Genomic DNA, 25,167 nt, shown 5'->3' on the forward strand with positions numbered 1-25,167 from the left:
CCAGGCTCAGCGAATTACACCACACCTGCTGCTGTTTTCTCTGGTTTATCTTAATGAAGAAGGGCGTCACCCTCACTGAATCCGGACTGTGGAAAATCACGGGGCAGCCTACCAACTGTTACTTGGCAGCCAGGGGACGTGATACCAAGGAAGGAGCTGGCAACTCCCTTCCTCCTGCCTGGGAGCATTCCTCTTACTTGTGAGCGATTATTTATCCGCTCCTTGGGAAGAGGGGTTGTTTCTCCTTCCTGGACACAGAAGGTCAAGATGAACTCATCGAGGAGGGAAATAATTTCTATAGTGTGTATTGTTAAAGCTCACTTCATGGTAGGAAGGTATTTGTGGAACAGACGTGAAGGTTTGCAAATTGCTCCATTATTTGGTTGAAAGAAGAAAGCCAGGAAAGAATAAAACTCTGGTTAAAGGAAGAGTTCATGATTGAGCACGAAGGGCCATGGTGGCTTCTCCAGTGGTTGTGGCCGACAAGCCAGGGTGGCACATCTGTGTTGTGGGAGTTTGTGGACTCAGCATTTGAGTTCAGTTTCTTCGTACATGAAACGTGAGAGTTTTGCTATATTCTGATTTAGGGCTGGGCACTAGCCAAATCAAGAATGAAGAGTCCTCCATGAGCAGGTTTTTTGCTAAATTTCACTATTGGTTCTAACTTGGCAACTTCAAGCAGAGGAAACGAGCCCGCTATCATCTTTCAAGAAATCAAGATATGGCGACTGGACAGCATTTGAATATTGATTGTTAGTCGCTCAGTTGTGTCCGACTCTGTGTGACCCTTTGGACTGTAGCCTGCCAGGCTTCTCTGTCCATGGGATTCTCCAGGCAAGAATACTGGTGTGGGTAGTCATTCCCTTCTCCAGGGGATCTTCCTGACCCAGGGAACCTAGGTCTCCTGCATTGCCGGCAGATTCTTTATACTGTCTGAGCCACCAGGGAAGCCCCTTTGAATATTAGAGTGTTATTTTAGCACAATTGCTCTAATGTTGAATGACCCTTTAAAGCCCAAGAGTAAATCTAAGTATTAAGTTATCCCTTTGAATCTATGAACATCTCTCAGAATCTCATGAGAAATAAACATTCCAAAAACAAAGCTTGATTTTGAATTATTTTTACCAGAAAAATTCTCTCCAAGCCAAACACTAAAGCAATGCACATATGTTCAAATTAGTCAGAAGTAAAATTGTTAAGTAAAGCTGAAATACTCATGTGAAAAAAAAAAAAATGGAAACAAAAAGATGAGTAGCCTGTCACTAATTTTAAAAATGTTCAGATTAGCAGTTTTGAATGCAGAGTTTCCTCTCTATGATAAACTATTGATGCTTTTTTAATATTCCTAAAATAACATCTCAAGTGGATTACTTTGAGTTCAGAATAATAGCATTACTTCTGGGGGTTGAAAATGATTGCTTTATACATTTCCAGGCACTTTTGATATTTGTGGTGGAGAAAATTAGTTCCAACCAATAGGAAGGCTTTCAAAATGGCAGTAGTTTCAGTCTTTTTTTTCTTTTTTTTAAATAAATGAGCTGCAACCCACTGTAACATCATTTAATAATGGTGCTTCCCATGCAATGAAAACTTTGAGTAAGATTAAAAAATAGGCAACAAGTGATTTAGAAGCAAATTGCTAATGCAGCGAAAACATGGTTTTATGAAACTAAAAGCCTTGACATCATCTCTGCTTTTATTCTCTCTGCCTCTAATCTGTGACCAAGTTCTCAGTCTCCTGTCTTCATTTTCTCAGCCGTTATTTGCACAGTTCTTCACTGTCTCTCCCATTAAACTACCACTTCAGTCTTCTAAATGTTTCCCCCTATTTTTTGTAATCCATCTTCCTAAAATATAGACCCAGTTATGTCATCCTCCTGTTGAAACCTTCATTTGATGCGTCTGGTGAGGACAAGTGTCTGAGATTCTCTGCTTTGGAGTCAGACCTTCACTAATGTCCAGCCCTACAAGGCAGGAAGTGCAAACATGGGTCAGTTACCCCAACCAAGTAACTCGGGGCTCTTACGGAAGCCACAAGTCTAGAGGAAAGCTGGATTGCAGATGAGGACGTTGAGACAAAGCGAGCCCCTGGACCTGGGCCAGAGGCCCAATGGACGTCGAGTCCCCAGGCATGCAGGGTGATGGGCAGAGCAGAAGGGCTAGACAGAGTCCACTCTCATTGGATATGGGGTAACCAATCTGCTTCCTGTCCTGTTGGGGAACTCTCCAAAACTGAGCCAACCAGTTTCAGGTCTTGGTAACGGCCCGTGGAGCAAGATTAAGAAGGGCTTCCTTTAGTCTCCACCCCAAGGTTCCCAACCTGAGCTCATCCTCCGAGTTTCTCAGGAACAGTCCAGATGGTCTGAATTCCAAGTGGTCTGAATCAGATTATCCAGGTCTGACTCCCAAGAAAATAGATTTTAAACAAGTTTCTTAGGTAATTCTGACATAGCCAGTATAGCTCAGGTGAGGACCAGTGAATTGGTGGTGGGGGTAGGGAATGAACTCTTCACCACGACATTCAATGCTCTCAGCCACCAAGCTCTCATCATTCTGCAGTGTTAACTTTAGTGGGTTTTTTTTTTCCTCCCTCTCTCTTCTCTAGTACTTGATCACATTCACTTCTGAACATTTGCTGAAATTTTTCACTATGCTTTGAATGCTGTTCTCCATCTTCTCCAGTTAGAAAAATCCCCTAGTTACATCAAGATTCAACTAACTGATCTGTTGTGTAACTTCCCCTGATTCTACCGGCAGAGTTAGTTGCTTCTTTTATGCTCCCCAAAGAGCAAATACTGTTGACAAGTATTTATCATGTTCAGTTTTGGGTTGTAAGATCAAGATATTCTGAGTTGCAAACCAGGACACGTCATTCAACAGTCGGAATTGTCTCAGATAATCTGTTACAGTTGTTTGTGTGTCTTCCTGGATAAAAATGCGGCTCCTGGAGGCAGAGATAGTGCTCAATTCCCCAGGGTAACTCACACAACACTTAATATGGCATGAGGCACAGAGAAGGTGCCCAGTAAATGTTGAATCACGGAGCATATATGTGAACATGATGCCACCCTGGGGAGGGCCAGATGCTTTTAGCACCACTCGGAAACTAGGTGCTTCAGACTTTACTCAGAAGGTGAATGGAGAGAGTTTTTTGTCTTTTTCTCTCTTTGTCATATTTCAGTCAGGACCAGACATAAAGCTTGCTGGTTTTTCAGCAGTATTGGGCCTGGAGGGTGAGAGAGGAATTCATGACCTGTCAGAAGGGAGACTGGAGTTGGCTATATAGTAATATATATATATATATATACACACACACACACATATATACACACACACACAGATCTCAGATCTCATAAAATTTAAATTTTAGTAAGGGAGGTGGGCCCAAAACAAGTTAAACATAATATTTCCAAAATGATAAGTGCTAGTCTGTAGTAAAGGAGACAATGAGGAAATACACAAATCAGATGATTCAAATAGTGATGAGTGCCATGAAGATAATAAAAGTAATGATGCGTCTGCAAGGGTCTGCTTGTTGTGGGTGGAGCGGGGTAGGGGGTTGGTGATGGTGGTGGAGCAGGATTAGAGCCTCAGAGATGTCTTTTGTGTTGAGTAGATGTAAGAAAAGAGTGAGTTATGCAGAGAGATGGCAGGACACATTTCCAGGAAGAGAAAACCTTCAGGGATACAACCTGGAGATGTGAATGAACGTGAGTGTGTGAAGAACACAAAGAGAGGCAGTGTGGCAACAGCCCAGGGATAGAGGGCCAAGATTATGTGGGGTCTTGGAACTTCCATTTTATGCCAAGTGCACTGACAAGCCTGTAGAGAATTTTAAGCAGGGAGTGACATAATCTCATCATCTAATCTACAGTTCTGAGAAATATGAGGTGTAATTAGCAGAACTGGGTTCATTTCTAGTACATTTAAAGGAGAGAGTGGAATGAGGAATTTTAAAGGTTCAAAGGCGAATTTCAGATTTTTGGCTTAGCCAATTGGGTGGCTGCTGGTGCTCCAGAAGGAGACAGCACTGTGAGAGTTGATGTGTTATTTTAGACATGCTGAGCCTGAGGTTTCCGTGGGATGTCCAAGTGGAAATGGTGAGTAAGATATTGAGTGCATGTGTCTGAAGCTTTGAGAGAAGTCTCAGTCAAAGGTGTAGATGAGAAACTCATCATCTTCGTATATATAGGTGGTTGTTAAAACCACAAGAGTGATTGAAATTACACATGAGTTTGCAGCATGAGTAGGCAGGAAATGGGCCCTTGAGAACAAGATTATTTTAAGAGAAGATGAAGATAGGCCGCCTCTTTCGCCTTCTGTGACAGCCCACACTCTATGGAGTGTGTGTCTTTCTAGATAAATCTGCTTTCACTTTAGAAGAAAGAAAAAGAGTAGATGGAGATAGTATCAACAAAGGAAACATGGAAAGAAATCAAAGGAGTCATTTTTAAAGACTTAAATATTCATTAGATTTGACATAGAGTCGTTGTTGATCTTGGGGAGGCAAATTGTGGCAGAAAGTGAATGCTGACTGCTCTTTGAGAAACTTGGCAGAGAATGGAAGGTGGCAAATTATAGGGAGCGGTAGGAGTTTAGTAAAATATTTTTTTATGGTGGGAGAGACTTGGAACTATTTATAGGCTAAAGAGGAGAAAAGAATAGAAAGGAAAGGATTGAATATTTAAGAGAAAAGGAAAAGTTGGAAGAGTGAGGGCTTGGAAGGAAGAATGGAGAGATTTGAGGAGTTATCTTCAAATGAGGAGGACACCTCATTCTTTTAGTATGAAAGGAGGTAAAAGTTTGCATGCAAGGTGATGAGATTTAAAATTGAGAGACTTATACTGGGTGATCCCAGGTATCTTATTTAATCTAGTTAGATAGTAAGAGGTTACTGATCCAAGAATTCTGCATATGAATGTATATACATGTGAGTACATACACACACATACACACACAAATTTATATATATACACACACACACATATAAAACTAAGATGATGGCATCCAGTTCCATCGCTTCATGGCAAGTAGAAGGGGAAAAAGGTGAAACAGTGACAGATTTTATTTTCTTGGGTTTCAAAATCACTGTGGACAGTGACTGCAACCATGAAATTCAAACTCTTGCTTCTTGGAAGAAAAGCCATGACAAACCTAGACAGTATATTAAAAAGCAGAGATGTCACCTTGCCGACAAAGGTCTGAATAGTCAAAGCTCTGGCTTTTCCAGTACTCATGTACAGATGTGAGAGCTGGACCATATAGAAGGTTGAAAGTAAAAGTAGTCCCTCAGCCCTGTCCAACTTTGCTACCCATGGACTGTAGCCCCGCCAGGCTCCTCTGTCCATAGAATTCTCCAGGCAAGAATAATAGAGTGGGTTGCCATTTCCTTTTCCAGGGGATCTTCTCAACCCGGGGATTGAACCCGAGTCTCCTGTATTGTAGGCAGTTTTTACTGTCTGAGCCACCACGGAAGCCTACTGATGCTTTTGAGTTGTGTTGCTGGAGAAGACTCTTGAGAGTTCTTTGGACTAAAAGGAGATCAAGCCAGTCAATCCTAAAGGAAACCAACCCTGAATAATCATTGGAAGGACTACTGCTGAAGCTGAAACTCCAATAATTTGTCCTCTTTATGCCAAGAGTTGAAAGACCCTGATGCTGGGAAAGACTGAAGACAGAAGGAGAAGCGGGTAGAAGAAGATGAGATGTTTAGATATTGTCACTGACTCAATGAGCATGAATTTGAGCAAGTTCTGGGAGATAGTGGAGGACAGAGGACCCTGGAGTGTTACCATGGGGTCACAAACAGTTGAACACTACTTAGAGACTGAACAACAATATAAAATGTATGTATGTGTGTGCTAAGGTGCTTCAGTCATGTCTGTCTCTGTGCGACCCTATGGACTGTACCCCACCAGGCTCCTCTGGCCACGGGATTCTCCAGGCGAGAATACTGGAGCGGGTTGCCATTTCCTCCTCCAGGGGATCAAAGCTGCGTCTCTTACATCTCCTGCATTGGCAAGTGGGTTCTTTACCACTAGCGCCACCTGGGAAGCCCAAAATATATGTACATTTAATGTTAAACATAATGTTTAATGCTTTAATTTTTTGAGGTGAAATTTGCATAACATGAAATTCATTGTTTTATAGCAAATAATTAAATGACATTTAGTATATTCACAGTATTGCGCAGCCACAACCTATAACTAGTTCTAAAATATTTTCTACATCCTCAAAAAACCCCATTTATCCACTAAGCAGTTATTTTCTATTCTCCCCTTACTCCTATCCCCTAGCAACCACTCATTTGCTTTCTGTCTCTATGAATTAACCTATTCAGCATATGTTCTATAAATAGAATCATACAATATGTAACTTTTTTAATCCAGCTTCTTTCACTTATTATAACGTTTTCAAGTTTCATCCAGGCTGTAGCCTATACTCTGTTCCTTTTTATGGTTGAATCCCTTGTATGCATAAATCACAATTTGTTTATCCATTCATTTGCTATTGGACACTTGGGTTGCTTCACATTTTTTAAAACTGTGGTGAAGAACACAAGGTCAAATCACTATCTTAGCCATTATTTTAGTGTATAACACTGTAGTAATTAACTATGTGCATATTTTAGTACGATAGATCTCTGAAACTATTTCATCTTGCAAAACTAAAACTCTATCTATTGAACAAGTATTCATTTCCCTCTTCGCCCAGCTCCTGGTGACCACATTCTATTTTCTGTTTCAAGTTTGACTAAATGAGGTATCTCACATAAATGGAATCATGCAGTATTGTCTTTTTTTGTGACTAGCTTATTTCACTTAGCATGGTGTCCTCAGAGTTCATCCATGTTGTATATGACAAGATTTCCTTCTTTTTTAAGACTAGCATGCCATTGTGTGTGTGTATATATACATATTTTTTTTTTATCCTTTCATTTGTTTCTGGACATTTAGGTCGCTTCTACTTTGTGACCATTGTGTTTAATGCTGCAATGAACATGGGTATGCAAATATCTCTTTGTGATCCTGTTGGATATATAACAAGAGGTGGGATTGCTGGATCATCTGGTAATTATATTTTTAATTTTTAATTTTTTGAGGAAACTCCTTACTGTTTTCCATAGTAGTTATACCATTTTACATTTCCACCAACCTCATGTACAGAGGTTCCAATTTCTCCACACCCTTGCTTGTTCTTTTCTTTCTTTCTCTAACTTTTTTTTAAGTGGGTAGGTATGAGGTGATATCTTATTGTGACTTGCATTTTTATGATTATTGATATGCCAGTCAGTGACCTTGAGTATTTTTTCATATGCTTTTGGCAATTTGTTTATCTTCTTTGAGAAATACCCATTCAAGTTCTTTGCTCATTTAAAAAAATCAAGTTGTTTATCTTTTTGTTGTTGTGTTACTGTACCTTTTTATATATTATGGTTGTCAAAATATATGGTTTGCAAATATTTTCTCCCATCTGTAGATTGCCTTTTTACTCTGTTGATTGTTTCCTTTGCCATGCAGAAGTTTTTAAGTTTAATGTACTTCCATTTGTATATTTTTGGTTTTACTGCCTATGCTTTGCTGTCATATTCAAGAAATAATTGCCCAATCCAATATCATGAAATTTTTCTCTATGTTTTCTTTTAGTAATTTTAAAATTTCAAGTCTTATGTTTAGGTTCTTAATCCATTTTGAGTTTATTTTTTTCTATGTTTAAGGTAAGGATCCAACTTCACTCTTTTGCAGATAGATATCCAGTATTTTCAATACCATGACTATCCTTTCTCTGCTGTGTAGATTTGGGGCCCTTGTTGCAGATCATTTGACCTTACACATGAGGATTTATTTCTGGATTCTCTATTCTGTTCACTGGTGAATACATTTATTTTAATGTCAGTACCTTACTGCTTGGGCTTCCCAGTTAGCGCTAGTGCTAAAGGACTCGCATGCCATTGCAGGAGATATAAGAGACACGGATTCAATTTCCAGGTCGGGAAGATCCCCTGAGGGAGAGCATGGCAGCCCACTCCAGTTTACTTGCCTGGAGAATCCCAGGGACAGAGGAGCCTGGCGGCTACAGTTCATAGGGTTGCACAGAGTTGAACACAACTGAAGTGACTCTGCATGCGTGCACACACCATACTGTTTTGATTTGTAATATGTTTTGAAATCAGGAAATGCTGGGGTCTCAGGATTTGTTCTTTCTCAGGATTGTTTGGCTGTTTGGAGTCATTTGCGGTTCCAGATAAATTTTGCATTTTTTTCTATTTATACAAAAGATGCCATTGGGATTTTGATAGGGATTCCATTAAATTATAGATCACTTTGGCTAGTTTGGACATTTAAAAAATATGAAGTCTTTCAGTCAATGAGCATGGAATGCATTTCCACTCATTTGTATCTTCTTTCTTTCTTTCAGCAATGTTTTATAGTCTACAGTGTACAAGTCTTTCACTTCCTTGATTAAGTTTATTCCAAAATATTTAATTGTTTTGATGCTATTGTAAATTTGATTTTTAAAAATTTCCTTTATAGATTGTTCATTGTTAATATATAAAAGCACAACCGACTGTTGTGTGTTGATTTTGTATCCTACAACTTTGCTGAATTCATTTATTAGTTTTAACAGGTTTTTCTTTGTAGAATCTTTAGGATTGTCTTTGTATAAAAACATATCATTTGCAAACAGATGATTTTACTTCTTCCTTTTCAAATTAGATGACTGTTACTTCTTTTCTTTTGCCTAATTGCTGTGGCTAGGACTTCTGGTGCAGTGTTAAATAAAAGTTTTGAGAGTGAGCATCCTTGCTTTGTTCCTCATCTTAGAGGGAAATGTTCCCATTTTTCACTATTGAGTATGATATTAGATGTTGGTATTTCATATTTGGCCTGTATTATTTTGAGGTAGTTTCCTCCCATTCCTCATTTGTTGAGTGTTTTTTTTATCATGAAAGGATGTTGAATTTTGTCAAATGCCTTTTCTGTAGCAATTGAGAGGATCACGTGATTTTTTTCTTCTCTATTCTGTTAATGTGTTCATTGATTTTCTTTTTTAAAAATATTTTATTGGAATATAGTTTATTTACAATGTTATGTTAGTTTCAGGTATATAGCAAAGTGAATCAGATATATATACATATGTTTATTTGTGTATGTATATATGAAGTGAAGTGTTCGTCCCTCAGTCGTGTCCGATTCTTTGCGACCCCATGGACTAGCACTCTCCAGGCTCTTCTGTCCATGGAATTCTCCAGGCAAGAATACTGGAGCGGGTTGCCATTTCCTTCTCCAGGAGATCTTCCTGACCCAGGGATCGAATCCAGGTCTCCTGCATTGCAGGCAGGCTCTTTACTATCTGGGCCACCAGGCTTAGTGTAATATATATATTCACTCCAGGGATATATAATATATATATTATATATATATATTTTTAAGTTTTTTAAAGATTCTTTTCCCATATAGGTCATTACAGAGTATCAGGTAGAATTCCTTATGCCATAGAGTAGATCTGTTGATTTTCAAAGTTGAACCATCCTTGTAGCCCAGGGATAAAGCTCATTTGGTCATTGTGTTTAATCTTTTAATGTATTGTTGAATTTGGTTTATTATTGGGTTGTCCCAAAAGTTCATAAGATGTTATGGAAAATTCCAAATGAACTTTTTGGCCAACCCAACACAATTTTATTGAGGATTCTGTTTATGTTTTTGAGAACCAAGACAGTAAGACAGTTAACATTAGCATCTTATGGATAGGGGAAGGATAGACTCTGTTTCTCTGATTTGGAGTTGGTCATGGCAGGTTTAGAAGATGGAGCCGGAGTATTAGGAAAACAATCAGTCAGAAACAAGAAGAGTCAGACAAAACCATAGCTGGATCAAAATATTTGGTGGAAAACAAATGATACCAAATCCGGGGTTTGTTCAGTAGCAAAAGAATCTTAGCCAGCAGGCAGCTGTCAAGTACAACTCCTCTTACTTGGTCACCAGGCCCTGGCCTAGGAGACTGAGTTAATTCTGAGACACATCAGAAGAGAGTCTGTGGATAAGTAATTTCTTTTCTCTGGAACGGGATTGGGTCAGGTGAAAGCTACAGTGGGAGATGATCATTAGAGACCCCTCCTGCAGAGCAGGAGATCCAAGGTCTGGGGAAGCCTGGTAGGGGTTCAGAATTAGCCCTTAAAGTTTCAACATGTTTCTCTTCAACCACCTCACCCTCTTCTACCTCCCTCCCTTCTTCTTTTTAAAATAATTTTTGCTTAGTTATTTATGTCTTTGCTAGGTCTTCGTTGATGTGTGAGGGCTGGCTTCTCATTGCAGTGGCTTTTCTTATTGGGGAGCATGAGCTCTAGGGTCAGCAGGCTCTGTAGATGCAGCTCGCTGGCTCTAAAGTAGTTGTAGCACGTGGGCTTAGTTGCTCTGCAGCATGTGGGATCTTCCCAGACAAGGGATCAAACTTGTGTCTCCTGCATCAGCAGGCAGATTCTTTACCACTGAGTCACCAGGGAAGCCCTCCCCCCACCCTTCTCTCTCTCTCTTTCTTCTCCCCTTTCCTCTGTTCTTCGTCCTCTTCCTTCTTTTCTCACCCCTCTATCTCCCTTAATTCTCTCTCTCCCCCTTCTGTGGCTATTTTTCCCTTAAATCATCATGGACACAGTGTGCAGGAGATGGGTGGGGAGTAGCTAGAACTATTTGTCTTTACTACACTTTTGTTGTCTTTGTACCCTCAGTTCTCACAGCTTCACATTTATTTCCCACTGTAGGTCAACTGAGCTGGGAAACTGAAACCAGGCAAAATTTTCAAAGACAGAACCACCGTTCCTGGCTAAAGAATCTGGCCACTTCATCTTCTCCCAAAAAAAGGGTCTACATTATCTGGAAAGCAGGGACCCATACTTTCACTGCCTCGGGTGAGTCTGCTTGAGGTTCTCCCTCCTTTTTACCTCCCACTCCAGATCTAAAGAGACAAGAAGACTGACTGCAACAACCCAACCCTATAAAGAGGACAAGAAGGAAGGTCAAAGGGTCGCCCAGTTGCCAAGTCAGCTTCCAGCTCCCCAAAGTCTCACTTACTCCCTTAATTGGCTTGGTGACACTTAATGCTTCTTACCAGAGAAGACATCAAATTATTAAAGACCTTCTCCTGTCCACTCCCATCCACTTGAAAGTCTTGCATTAGTGAGTCTACAGGAGACAACCCGTGGCTGGCAGGAGTCCAGGAGCAGGCACTGGGGTTGGGAGAGAGGAGGGCAGGGACACCCCCTGAGCTGTATGCCGGCCAAGTGAGCAGTGAGCCACAGTTGCTTCCTAGGAATTCGTATAGGTCTGCTCCCCGATCCTTGGGCTACGTGGGCAGTGACATGTAATTTGAACATTTACTCTTGCTTTCTGCATTTAAAAAAGAAAATTATTTATTTATTTAATTTTCGCTCTGCTGGGTGCTTGCTGCTGCATGGACTTTTCTCTAGTTGCAGCGAGCAGGGGCTTCTCTCTAGTTGTGGGCGTGTGGGCTTCTCATTGCGGTGGCTCCTCTTGTTGCAGAGCACAGGCTCCAGGGTGCACGGGCTTCAGTAACTGCGGCACGTGGGCCCAGCAGCAGAGGCTCCAGTCTCTAGAACACAGGCTCGGTATTGTGGCGCAGGGGCTTAGTTGCTCCTTACCATGGGGGATCTTCCTGGACTAGGGATCGAACTCATGTCTCCTGCATTGGCAGGCAGATGCCTGACCACTGAGCCAGCAGGGAAGCCCTGTACCTTCTTTTATTTCAGTTTTTGTTGTTGTTGTTAAAGTTCTTTTCAGAAATATTCATCTTCCTTTGCCCTAACCAGGGGAAGGGAAAAATAAGATTTCGGTTCATGCCTAGGCCTGCAGAGAGGATCCATGTGGCACAGAAATTTACTTAATCAGTTGGTGGTGAGAGAAGCCCAGGGGAGAGAGGTCTGTCCAGAGAGTCCTTGACCATTTCTCTTGACCACCTGGAGCTGTCTACCACACAAGACCATCCCCGTGTATTGCTCTGAGGATTTCGGTTTGATTTGGCTTAGATCTGTGAAAATGTTACTTTTTGCTACTATTATTTGCTACTACTGCTTCTTCTACCTACTGCTTGCTCAGCAGGTAGGTAGAAATAGGGCCAGAGGGAGAAAGGAGAGGCCTCTTTAATTTGGTCGTCAGATCTGTATGTTCCAGGAATTCCAACAGGGGGCTCTAGATAGAGTTTCATATAGTAATGACTTATCAGGTATAGCTGCATTCAGTGAGTTTGGCTACGTTAGGTGGATGCTCTTGGAGTCCTTAGCACCACCTATACATCTTGTCTATGAAGATACAGTTTCCGGCCCTGGACAACCAAACTAGATGTGCGCTCTTAAAGCACAAATCATTTGAGACCATTTGGATGTGAACCATCTTTGCTGTTCCTTGCTCTTTAGTGGCTCATATTAATTCGTAATCCTGCTCAAGCCAAGCACTCTTTAAGGCCAGCCTAGGATAACCCCTCTCGGTCAGCCCTGGAGGAGAAAGGGGCTACCCATCACGTACAGAAACCCAGAGAAACCCAGGGAGACTGAACAATGAGATCTTCATTTCTGAGCAGTTCCAGTCCTCAGCCAGTTAGACTTCTCTGGGCTCAAGGCCCAGTTACCCTGGAGGCAGAGTTAGATAGAGCACAGCATCGATGATGAGCCTGTTGCAACAGTTTGATCTCTGAAACCTGGGACGTAGATTGACCTGTGATAAATGAGGATGACCTTTAGAATCTTACAGGGAATTGATAATGGTGTTCAATTCACATCATAGGAAAGGCTCAGAAAGGTTATCTGTAACCCCTCTTAAAAAGTGATAACTGAACTAGAGAAAATCTCCAGGAGACTGCTGGGCAACCATGTAGTTAGATAACACACGAAACTCAAACACAAGAAAATCTTCTGTCCCTTGAAGCCAAAGTCAGAGCGTGCCCATAAAACAGCTTTGTCAATGCTCTCTACCATCTCTTGTTTTCTTTGTAACATTTCCTTTTCTTTTATATCTGTCTTTTTTCAACTCTCCGATTTCCAGAGGGTTACTTAGGATCTCATAGACTGTGTGTGTGTGTGTGTGTGTGATTTGTTCAGTCACGTCTGACTCTTTGTGACCCCATGGACTGTAGCCTGCCAGGCTCCTCTGCCCGTGGGGATTCTCCAAGCAAGAATACTAGAGTGGGTTGCCATGCCCTCCTCCAGGAACCCTTCCCAACCTAGGTTATGAACCCACGTCCCCTGAACTGCAGGCAGATTCATTACCATCTGAGCCGCCAGGGAAGTCCATCATAGACTGTACTTTTCAACAAAGTTGAGTACCCGTATTTCCTAGGCCACAATGGCTAGAAAGGGAATTATCAGAGGTGTTTATCTTAATAATTGCATGTTCAAGCTAAGAGCCTTCATTAGGGTAATTGCTCAGTTTCAGATCCAAATTTCAAATCACATAAAGATTTCTTCTTGGATTTCAGAAAAGCACTCCTGTGTTAGTTTCTCAGGGCTGCCATAACAGAATGTCACCAACTGGGTGGCTTAAGGCAACAGAAATGTATTCCCTCATGGATCTGAAGGCTAGAAATCTGAAGTCAGGCTCTCAGCAGGGTTTATTCCTTCTGGAAGCTTTGAGGGAGAATCTGTTCCAAGCCCCTCTCTTCTGAGTTCTGGTGGTTGCTGGCAGTCAGCTTTCACAGCTTGCAGACACATCACTTCAATCTTCTGCTTCCATCTTCGCATGACTAATCCCACATGTGTGTCTGTGTGTCTCCCTCTCCTGCCACGGACGCCAATCATTAAATTTAGGGCCCTCCCTAATCCAATATGACCTCATCATTTACATCTGCAAAGACTCTGTTTTCAAGTATGGTCACATTCACAGGTCCCGAAGTTCAGTTCAGTTCAGTTCAGTTCAGTCGCTCAGTCGTGTCCCGAAGTTAGGATTTCAACATATCTTTTGGCAGGGACACGAGCCAACCCACAACTGTCCTCAACAACAATTCTAAAGCCAAGCTCATGTTCTTCTCCCTAAAACTATACCTCAAACTTTCCATTCACTTCAATTATTCCTTTGTTCAGTACATATTGGGCACCTGCAACAGTTATTAGGCATAGCTGTTGATGATGTGAATTGTTGTTTGGTCGCTCAGTCAGCTCTACAACTCCATGGACTGTAGCCTGCCAGGCTCCTCTCTTCGTGGGAGTTTTCCAGGCAAGAATACTGGAGTGGGTAGCCATTTCCTTCTCTAGGGGATACACTCAGATTAGGGGTCAAACCCACATCTCCTGCATTGGCAGGCGAATTCTATACCACTGAGCCACCACGGAAGCCTAGTGCAGTGAAGAGGACAATAAAAATCAACAAAGACCATTAAAATCATTTATGTGAGTCTGAAAGCATCCTACAGTTTATCACCACCCTCCTCCCCAAATCTAAACCATCATCATGTCTTGACATTTTTCCTGATATTTTTCCAGATCCATTCCCTTCTTCCCAACTCTACTTCCATTTCTGGAGCCCAAACTTCCACATTCTCCAACTTGGATCATAGTAGTCACCTTCCAATTGCAAATCACATTTAATTCCACTCCTGTCTAATAAAGTTTCTATATTGCTGCTAGATTCCTTCCTGCTCCTCCCCCCATCACGCATATACTTAAAACACTTCATGACTTGCCAGTACTTTCAGAATAAAGCCAAAGTTCTAAATGGGGCTGATGAAACTCTGAGCATTGGATTGTCACTGCCTGTCCAGCCTGGGCTCACACCATGCCCCACCTGCCCCTTCCTTAGGTTGAGCTACACTGGTCTTCTTTCAGCCTCTCAAATTTTAAAATCTGTATACATTGCTTGGAGATCTTGTTAAAATCAGGTTCTAGTTAAGTAGAGCTGCGGTGAAATTTGCGATTCTGCATTTCTAACCAACTCCCAGGTGATGCTGGTCAAGACCCTGCTTTGAATCCAAAGGTATGTTGGTCGCCACTTTCCTTTTGCTCCTGCTTTTGTACATGTTGTTCCTGGTTTTCAATACTCTTTCCTCCTCTCTCACTTGAGCACATTGTTCAGATCCCTTCTTAGGGACTTCTCCTTTGATCTACTAAGTAAAATCACCTCAACCCCACTGTGAATCTCATGGAAGCCCATGTCTCTGCTTCTTTCCATGTGGCACAGTTGGGGTTTATGTTTTCTATGGACATCTTTTGATCAAATATTTGTCTCTCCCACTAGAATACCAGCTCTGCAGTGGAGAATACATCCGTTTCTGTTATCATTGCATCCCCAGAGTCCCACTCAGCATGTGGCTCTGAGAACAGACACTTATTATATAGTTGTTGGATGAATAAGGAATGGTACTCAAGTCACTCACAGCCTTTCCCTTCACTAGCAGGCAAACGAGTGACTGAATCATGCTGCCTGGATGGATATTTAGACCCTCAGAAGAAAATGGCTTTGTCTTTGTCTTTCCCTTATTGTCACAGGGATTCCGCTGTCTTTATTTTGGGTTGATCTAATGATGTCAATAACCTTTGCACACACTCTAAATCTGTTTATGCCTTGTGGCTATCAGGCTCAGATGGTGACCTGGGATTAATAAACTACTGTTTTTGGAGAAGGCAATGGCAACCCTCTCTAGTACTCTTGCCTGGAAAATCCCATGGACGGAGGAGCCTGGTGGGCTGCAGTCCATGGGGTCGCAAAGAGTCGGACACAACTGAAGTGACTTAGCAGCAGCAGCAGTTTTTGCAGGCAACAGTGATTTTTCTCTGATTACTTCAACTATCAGGGCTGATTGTAAAGATCTATGTGCTTCCCATGTGGCGCTAGTGGTAAAGAACCTGCCTGCCACTGCAGGAGACTTAAGAGACACAGGTTCGATCCCTGGACTAGAAAAATTCCCTGGAGGAAGGCACGGCAACCCACTCTGGTATTCTTGCCTGGGAAATCCCATTGACAGAGGGTCCTGGCAGGCTACAGTCCATGGGCCCACAGGAGAGTCTGGCCCTGAAGGAACTCAGCTCAGCTCCTCTTCGTGCCTCTGCATCATGCATCGCCTGGAGTGTCTTTCAGTTTCTGAGCTTGGCCTCGCTCGGTTACCTCTCACTCTCAACGGCTTGCTCATAGTTCCCACCACTTCCTGGCCCCTCTGGTGCCCCTATAGCTGCCTTCTTAGCTTTACTCCCTGGCATCCGCTGCTCATATTCTCTATATCCTTTGCATTCAGATTCACCCAGAGAGCAACTGACTGCTTTGCTTAATCACTCTGATCTTTTTCTGATTCTCAGGCCACCACAAGCCCAGGCCACTGGGAGGCCCATACCAGATTTGCTGTGAGTTTGGTGCTCATGGCTGGTCCAGGCAGGTCCGAACAAAACAGCCTGCTCACATGCAGTGATATGCTGGAGTTGCCTCTTACTGGTCCCCGAGAGCTGATTCTGAAACATCTAGGAATTTGATGACCCCAGTTGTTAAAACAGTCCATGGTTTGAAATCACCCAGGATTGGAGTACTTACACATGGACATCAGCAAAGCCTAGAAATCAGGGCTCTTTTCCTCCCAGAGAGCCAGCTTGCCAGCATGCAGCTGAGTGGATTAGAGAACAAGGTTCACCCCCAAGAAGCATTCAGAGCTCTTTCCCTTGGTTATGGAGTTGCCGTTCTGAGGCTTTCCTGATGGGGGCCTTGTAACTGGCAAGTGCCCTGTGTGGTTGGTTGTCTCACCTGGCCACACCCAGGGCTTCCATATTACACAGAGCCTCCTTTCATCATTGTTGCTGCCTGATTGCAATCTATTTATGGTTGAGTTTCCCAGGGGACAAGTTCTGAGATGGAGCTTTTTGTGTGGAAACTTATTGGGGAGAGTGAAAGCCATTCAGTCGTGTCAGACTCTTTACGACCCCATGGACTGTAGCTCCCCAGGCTCCTCTGTTCAATTCTCCAGGCAAGAATACTGGAGTGGGTAGCTGTTCCCTTCTCCAGGAAATCTTCCCCACTGAGGGACTGAACCTGGGTCTCCTGCATTGCAGGCAGATTCTTCACCATTTGAGCTATGCCCCTAATTGACCTGGGGAGTATGCTTGAGTTGAGTTCTTATGGAGGAGAGGAGGAAAGATTGCAGAAGGAAGGGTTGAGCTGTAACGTAGCCATGAAGAAGTTATCAGTGAACTCATGAGAAGGACTAGTGGTTAAATGGGGGTTACCCATTGAATATGGTGGCTCTTTTCAGAACAGAGTGTTTCCTAGGGAGGAACTCAGCTGAGAACTTTGGATCAGCCACAAACACTCCCAGTGGATAGGGAATGAGTACCTGTTCTTAAGGGGCAGTTTGGGGGGCGCTCACACACATCCCCTACACACAGAAGGGAAAAAGTTTGTAAAAGTTGTTAAAGTTTCCCTGGAGCATGCTAAAATTCCCAAGTAGGAAAGTTCTCATCATTAAAAGAAAAAACAACAACAAAGATTGAAGATTGTTAACTCCTATTTTATACAGTCTTCCCATTTTTCATAGCTCTCATTTCCTAGAAAGAATTGTGACCCCAGTTTCCTCACCAGTGGGATCCGAGGACAATATAATTGGCATTTCATAGTATCACCCTTCAGTTCAGTTCAGTTCAATTGCTCAGACATGTCTGACTCTTTGCGACCCCCTGGACTACAGCACGCCAGGCTTCCCGGTCCATCCCCAACTCCTGGAGCTTGCTCAAACTCATGTCCATCAAGTCGGTGATGCCATCCAACCATCTCATCCTCTGCTGTCCACTTACCTGTCTTAATCATCTGTGCCCAGCTCTGCTTGTCCTCTCTCCTCAGAGGGGCTCCTGTCTCCAGCATGGGTGTTATAAACCAATAATGACTGATCGCACTGCAGCCTCTTTCTCTTCATATTCACACATCTCAATCCTGGCATTGGTTTCAGTGTTCCCTCTTTTTCAGCGTTCCCTCTTTTTCTGGCAGATGTCCTATACTTTTTTCTAGGTCTCAGCAGCCTATGTTGACTCACACAGGTGCTCTGGCTAGTGTCTTCAGCTGGGCCCAGCCTGCCAGGCCATCCCTGCCTGGGTGCCAGATACGTGCAGGAAGACACATTGGACCCTCCACTCAACCCATCCACCAGGCATACATCCTGGGCAACCTCAGCCAATGCCACAGAGAGCAGAAGAATTAATCCATCTGAGTTCCGCCTGATTTCCTGATCTGATGCACAAAATCTTTGTTGTATAGTCGCTAAGTTTTGTCTGACTCTTTGTGACCCCATGGACTGTAACCTGCCAGGCTTCTCTGTCCATGGGATTCTCCAGGCAAGAATACTGGAATGGGTTGCCATTCCTTCCCCAGGAGATCTTCCCCACCCAGGGATCGAACCGGGGTCTCCTGCATTGCAGGTGGATTCTTTACCAACTGAGCCACCAGGGAAGAACAGACATGTATAGGAATGTGTGTCTGGAGTTCAGGGCCCTTTTATTCTATGAGGTGAGTTGATATGGAGACTGCCAGATCTTTTTTTCTCTGTGTTTTCTTCCTTTTTTCGCCTTTCTCTTAGGCTTAGAGTGTAATCCTTTTGATCCAATCTATAACCTTGTAAAAAGGAAGATGAAGAGGTTGGGAAATTGAAGATTAAAAGTGGGGGATTAAAAATGAGGATTAAAATTCAGAATGGAGTGGGACCCCGGAACATGTGCCATTTACCTCTTGCAGGAATGTATCTCCTCTTAGGACAGAGAGCTTTCAAAGTCTGACCTTGCTAAGACAATGCTATTATCTGGTCTCCTTCCACTGGGGAGAAACTGGCTTTTCATGGAACTTTTTCAATTGTTTTTAAAATGAGAAGGAATAGAATCTTTACTGAACTGCAACGAAAATGTAGACCTCATGGATGGAAATATGATTGAGATATTACTCCTAAATTGAATCGACAATGCACAAAGAATCTAACTTCTGCATACCAAGGCTTTGTCCCTGTGAGCCTTGCTGTTGTACAGTTTCCTGTGGTCAGGCAAACTCAGATACCCCGAGAAGCCTCCTGAAAATTCTTTGCAACTTGGTTCATAATTTTGCACTCCCTGCCCTTCTCTGCTGTGCTCTTGGGTTAGCGTAGAGAGGACTGATGGACAGACCCAGGAAAGAGTGCAGTGCCGAAATAACCATGCTGAGCACAATAGTAGCTCCAACACCCTCTCTTCTACTCACTGGAATTACAGAGGGGGAGACGGATTCCATCCCAATTCCCTCTTTTGTTCAAGAGGAAAAGGGAGGCCCAAAGAGTTTAAATGACTTGTCCAATATCACACAGCCAGTTTCCAGCAAGTTGGGATTAGAAAACCAGGATTGTTTGTATTGTGACTATTAATAAAACAACTCCTGCCTTTATAAACATTTATTGTTGTTTAGTTGTTAACTTCTGTCTCTTTTGTGACTCCATGGACTGTAGCCAACCAGGCTCCTCTGTCCATGGGATTTTTCAGGCAAGAATACTGAAGTGGTTTGTCATTTCCTTCTCTAGGGGATCTTCCTGACCTAGGAATCAAACCCGTGTCTCCTACATTGGCAGATAGGTTCTTAATCACTGAGCAGCCTGGGAAGCCCAGTCCCTTTTTAAAACATATTCTTTCCAAAATAGGTATGCAGTTTCACGTCACATCATGCTCTGGGCCAGGCACTTGTGATCAAGAGCTGAGTAAGACAGAGGTGGTCATACCTGTGGTTGATTCATGTTGTTGTATGGCAGAAACCATCACAATATTGTAAAGTAATTATTCTCTAATTAAAAATAAAAATTAAAAAGTCAGGGGTCAAATAAAAAAATACAGAGGGGGTCTTGGCCTCATGGAGCTTACTCAAAGCAATCTTTGAGTGAGAACAAATGAAAAAATGAGATCCTGTGATGGCATATAAGATTAGTACAATGAAAATCATTTTAAACTTTCCTTAGTCTAGCCTTACTTAGATGTTAGAGCCAGGAAAGTTTCTTCTAGTATATCCTGATACCCAGAACATTCTAAGGAGATAAAAGTTCCTCTTCTTCTTTGATTTTATTAATGATTTTATTAAAGATTAAGTTCACAGACTTCATTTCTGTTCCTTGGCTGCAAGTTTTGCCCTTGTTCTGACGGAAAACTGGAAGCTGCCTGGTCAACCTCACTTCTTTCTGCAGAGGTTGATAGCCCTATAAAAAACTTATTAGCCTGATTTTGTTATCAGGGAGAGTCATTTATTTACTCTTCTTCTCTTGGTTTATAGTCTTTACACGTAGAACCAATTGCTGATATGAGACAAATAGAAAGACAAGTTGATATATGAATATAGACAATTCTGGTATGATGAAATTAGTTTTCAGAAGGCTTTGGAGGACTATCGGTTTTCCCAGGTGGTGCAGTGGTAAAGAATCTGCCTGCAATGCAGAAGATGCAAGAGACTGGGATTCAATACCTGTATCAGGAAGATCCCCCTGGAAAAGGGCATAGCAACCCACTCCAGTATTCTTGCCTGGGAAATTTCATGGACAGAGGAGCCTGGCGGGCTACAGTCCATGGGGTCTCAAAGAGTCGGACATGACCGAGTAACTGAGCATTCACGCACAAAGGACTTCCAGGCCAAGATACAGTTAGACTTTCTGTATAAATATGTGAATAAGAAACAACCTAGAGACAGATTGGATGGGAATGTATTAGGCTAAGCCATATGAAATTTCCTGTATTCAGCTGTTTATATATAACCTACAAAAATGGTGATGTCCTATAATTCAACCAAAATATTCTACAACCTGTATCAAAATCAGTTTGATTTGGTTATCATTTATTTATTTTTGGATAATTGCTGTAATAAGAGCTTTGGGCAGTTTTACCTGTGCATGATTCAGTTGCCTTATTTGACAAGTGGAGATAGTAATATTAATAGATTCCTTGATTTATAAAGTCAAACTTCTCTAGCCTGGCACATGTTGCTTACCACTCAGGTCCTCCACAGGCAAGATCTAAGTGTTGCTCTCGGACTGACTACCTCACACTTATAACCTGCACTCCTTGGATTTGTTGTTGTTTAGTCACTAAGTTGTGTCTGACTTTTGGTGATGCCATGGCCTGTAGCCACCAGGCTATTCTGTCCATGGGATTTCCCAGGTAAGAATACTAGAGTGGGTTGCTGTTTCCTTCTCTGGGGATCTTCCCAACTCATGGATTGAACCTGCCTCCTGCACTGGCAGCTGGATTCTTTACCACTGAGCCACCTGGGAAGCCCATACTCCTTGGATTACTTATGCCTTTATTCCAGACCTCTTAGTCCCAGGCTGGAATCACTCTATTTACAGCCACCTGAATCCCACAGGAGATGACAAGAGTGAATGTCGACATTCTAGGAATTAGCAAACTAAAATGGACTGGAATGGGTGAATTTAACTCAGATGACCATTATATCTACTACTGTGGGCAGGAATCCCTTAGAAGAAATGGAGTAGCCATTATTATCAACAAAAGAGTCCAAAATGCAGTACTTGGATGCAATCTCAAAAATGACAGAATGATATCTGTTCATTTCCAAGGCAAACCATTCAATATCATGGTAATCCAAGCCTATGCCCCAACCAGTAACGCTGAAGAAGCTGAAGTTGAATGGTTCTATGAAGACCTCTTAGAACTAACCCCCCCAAAAGACGTAATTTTCATTATAAGGGACTGGAATGCAAAAGTAGGAAGTCAAGAAACACATGGAGTAACAGGCAAATTTGGCCTTGGAGTACAGAATGAAGCAGGGCAAAGGCTTATAGAGTTTTGCCAAGAGAACACACTGGTCATAGCAAACACCCTCTTCCAAAAACACAAGAGAAGACTACACATGGACATCACCAGATGGCCAACACTGAAATCAGGGTGATTTTATTCTTTGCAGCCAAAAATGGAGAAGCTCTATACAGTCAGCTAAAACAAGACTGGGAGCTGACTGTGGCTCAGATCATGAACTCCTTATTGCCAAATTCAGACTTAAACTGAAGAAAGTGGGGAAAATCACTAGACCATTCAAGTATGACCTAAATCAAATCTCTTATGACTATACAGTGGAAGTGAGAAATAGATTTAAAGGACTAGATATGATAAGACGGAGAGTCTGATGAACTATGGGCGGAGCTTCATGACATTGTACAGCAGACAAGGATCAAGACCATCTCCATGGAAAAGAAATGCAAAAAGGTAAAATGGTTGTCTGAGGAGGCCTTACAACTAGCTGTGAAAAGAAGAGAAGTGAAAAGCAAAGGAGAAAAGGAAAGATATTCCCATTTGAATGCAGAGTTCCAAAGAATAGCCAGGAGAGATAAGAAAGCCTTCCTCAGCAATCAATGCAAAGAAATAGAGGAAACAACAGAATGAGAAAGACTAGAGATCTCTTCAAGAAAATTAGAGATACCAAGGGAACATTTCATGCAAAGATGGGTTCAATAAAGGACAGAAATGGTATGGACCTAATAGAAGCAGAAGATATTAAGAAGAGGTGGCAAGAATACACAGAAGAATTCTACAAAAATGATCTTCACAATCCAGATAATCACAATGGTGCAATCACTCACCTAGAGCCAGACATCTTGGAATGTGAAGTCAAGTGGACCTTGGAAAGCATCACTACGAACAAAGCTAGCGGAGGTGATGGAATTCCAGTTGACCTATTTCAAATCCTGAAAGATGATGCTGTGAAAGTGCTGCACTCAATATGCCAGCAAATTTTGAAAACTCAGCAGTGGTCACAGGACTGGAAAAGGTCAGTTTTCATTCCAATTCCAAAGGCAATCCCAAGGAATGCTCAAACTACCACACAATTGCACTCATCTCACATGCTAGTAAAGTAGTGCTCAAAATTCTCCAAGCCAGTCTTCAGAAATACGTGAACCGTGAACCTCCAGATGTTCAAGTTGGTTTTACAAAAGGCAGAGGAACCAGAGGTCAGATTGCCAACATCTGTTGGATCATCAAAAAAGCAAGAGAGTTCCAGAAAAACATCTATTTATGCATTATTGACTATGCCAAGCCTTTGACTGTGTGGATCACAATAAACTGTGGAAAATTATGAAAGAGATGGGAATACCAGACCACCTGACCTGCCTCTTGAGAAACCTGTATGCAGGTCAGGAAGCAACAGTTAGAACTGGACATGGAACAATAGACTGGTTCCAAATAGGGAAAGGAGTATGTCAAGGCTGTATATTGTCACCCTGCTTATTTAACTTATATGCAGAGTACATCATGAGAAACACTGGGCTGGAAGAAGCACAAGCTGGAATCAAGATTGCTGGGAGAAGTATCAATAACCTCAGATATGCAGATGACACCACCCTTATGGCAGAAAGTGAAGGTGAACTAAAAAGCCTCTTGATGAAAGTGAAAGAGGAGAGTGAAAAAGTTGGCTTAACGCTCAACATTCAGAAAACTAAGATCATGGCATCTGGTCCCATCACTTCATGGGAAATAGATGGGGAAACAGTGGAAACAGTGGCTATTTTATTTTGGGCGGCTCCAAAATCACTGCAGATGGTGACTGCAGCCATGAAATCAAAAGACGCTTACTCCTTGGAAGCAAAGTTATGACCAACCTAGACAGCATATTAGAAAGCAGAGACATTACTTTGCCAACAAAGGTCTGTCTGGTCAAGGCTGTGGTTTTTCCAGTGGTCATGTATGGATGTGAGAGTTGGACTGTGAAGAAAGCTGAGCGCCGAAAAATTGATGCTTTTGAACTGTGGTGTTGGAGAAGACTCTTGAGAGTCCCTTGGACTGCAAGGAGATCCAACCAGTCCATCCTAAAGGAGATTAGTCCTGGGTGTTCTTTGGAAGGACTGATGCTGAAGCTGAAACTCCAATACTTTGGCCACCTCATGGGAGGAGTTGACTCGTTGGAAAAGACCCTGATGCTGGGAGGGATTGAGGGCAGGAGGAGAAGGGGACGGCAGAGGATGAGATGGTTGGATGGCATCACTGACTCGATGGGCATGAGTTTGAGTAAACTCCAGGAGCTGGTGATGGACAGGGAGGCCTGCGATTCATGGGGTCACAAAGAGTTGGACATGACTGAGCTACTGAACTGAACTGAATCTCACCTCATTGGCTCCAGCATGCTTACACTGTATTGGTTTTCCTCAGTTCAGTTCGGTTCAGTCCCTGAGTCGTGTTCGACTCCTTGCGAGCCCATGAACTGCAGCACACCAGGTCTCCCTGTCCATCACCAACTCGCGGAGTCCACCCAAACTCATGTCCATTGAGTCAGTGATGCCATCCAACCATCTCATCCTCTGTCGTCCCCTTCTCCTCCTGCCCTCAATCTTTCCCAGCAAGCTCTGCTTTATTAAATCAGTGGTTCACAGTCTCTTGGGTGCATACTAGAGACACCCAGTGAGATTTCAGGATGCACTGATGTTTGAACTTCACCTTAGAACTCCTGATTCCAGAGGTCATGGGGATGCTGAGGCCTCAGTGTTTTTTCAAAAGTTGCATAGGTGATTCTAACATACAGCCAGACTGAGAACCAAAGTGCCCAGAGAAACTACCCATGCTTCTGCATCTTAGTGAGTATTTCTCTTCTTCCTTCTGAGGTCCCTGGATCCTGAGGAATTATCCCGGGTCATATTTATACTTCTTGTTTGATTTTTGCATGCAGCCCTTTCTATCATATTCCCTGTTTTTCTGTATCAATAAGTTGTTTGTGAGGAAGAGGTTCTTTCTGCTGGAAAGACTGAGGGAAGGGAGGTGCTTAGAAGAAGGTTGACACTGGAGATTCAAGAGTACTTGGAAAGAAAACTACAGGCCAATATCACTGATGAACATAGATGCAAAAATCCTTAACAAAATTCTAGCAAACAGAATCCAACAACATATTAAAAAAATCATACACCATGACCAAGTGGGCTTTATCCCAGGAATGCGAGGATTCTTTAATATCCGCAAATCAATCAACGTAATACACCACATTAACAAATTGAAAGATAAAAACCATATGATTATCTCAATAGATGCAGAGAAAGCCTTTGACAAAATTCAACACTCATTTATGATTAAAACTCTCCAGAAAGCAGGAATAGAAGGAACATACCTCAACATAATAAAAGCTATATATGACAAACACACAGCAAGCATCACCCTCAATGGTGAAAAATTGAAAGCATTTCCTCTGAAATCAGGAACAAGAC

At 42.4% G+C, this 25,167-nt stretch overlaps 1 long non-coding RNA gene across 3 annotated transcripts in view; it reads left to right on the top strand.

The window, feature by feature from the left end:
* LOC136152500 (uncharacterized) overlaps positions 1–10,897 on the top strand; it is an 86,348-nt gene extending 75,451 nt beyond the window's left edge. For 2 of the 3 annotated variants that reach the window (XR_010660214.1, XR_010660215.1), the window contains 2 exons: positions 6,957–7,070; positions 10,760–10,897. This is a non-coding gene — a long non-coding RNA (uncharacterized lncRNA). Of the gene's footprint in view, positions 1–6,956; positions 7,071–7,796; positions 7,862–10,759 lie in introns of those variants that run through there. The other variant, XR_010660216.1, reaches the window with a different exon arrangement.
* Positions 10,898–25,167: the final 14,270 nt, after the last annotated feature.

The sequence above is a fragment of the Muntiacus reevesi genome, chromosome 21, assembly GCF_963930625.1.
Source record: "Muntiacus reevesi chromosome 21, mMunRee1.1, whole genome shotgun sequence".
NCBI classification, from domain to species: Eukaryota; Metazoa; Chordata; class Mammalia; order Artiodactyla; family Cervidae; genus Muntiacus; species Muntiacus reevesi.